Here is a 495-nt window from a genome sequence, read left to right as displayed (position 1 = left end):
TGAAGTGTAGGTTACGATTTTAGAAAACTTGCCTCAAATCACAATTAAATTTTGATCCTAACTTTGTCTTCCATATTAATACATTTTGTGACAGTTGGAGAGGGTTGTTGTGTTCTAGTAACGCAACTTGATTGAAAGCCAGGGCTCATTGATAAGCTAAATAATTCTTACAAACACAAACAACAACATACTCAGTGAATTTTTGAGGCCTTAGAAAGACCCACGGCTCAAGCAATACATAACTCGACATTTGAGAGACAATATAGAGGTATAGAAAATTAGACATAGCAAATAATGTGATAAAGGAAACACAAGAAACAAAAGGTCGTAGAAGGTCAAAACTTTCTTGAAACGAGTTGATTGAAAAGGCTGAAAAAATACCTTGACAACACGCCAGTAATCAAGGCACTCGCGATGGGCATACTTTGATGTTTCCTTGCATTTTCAAAAGATATAGCTTTGATGTTCCTTTGCACTTCCAAAAGATATAGCTAG

Source organism: Capsicum annuum, chromosome 3 (assembly GCF_002878395.1).
Source record: "Capsicum annuum cultivar UCD-10X-F1 chromosome 3, UCD10Xv1.1, whole genome shotgun sequence".
NCBI lineage: Eukaryota > Viridiplantae > Streptophyta > Magnoliopsida > Solanales > Solanaceae > Capsicum > Capsicum annuum.
The sequence above is the reverse complement of the archived record's forward strand: the minus strand, read 5'-3'. Positions refer to the sequence as shown.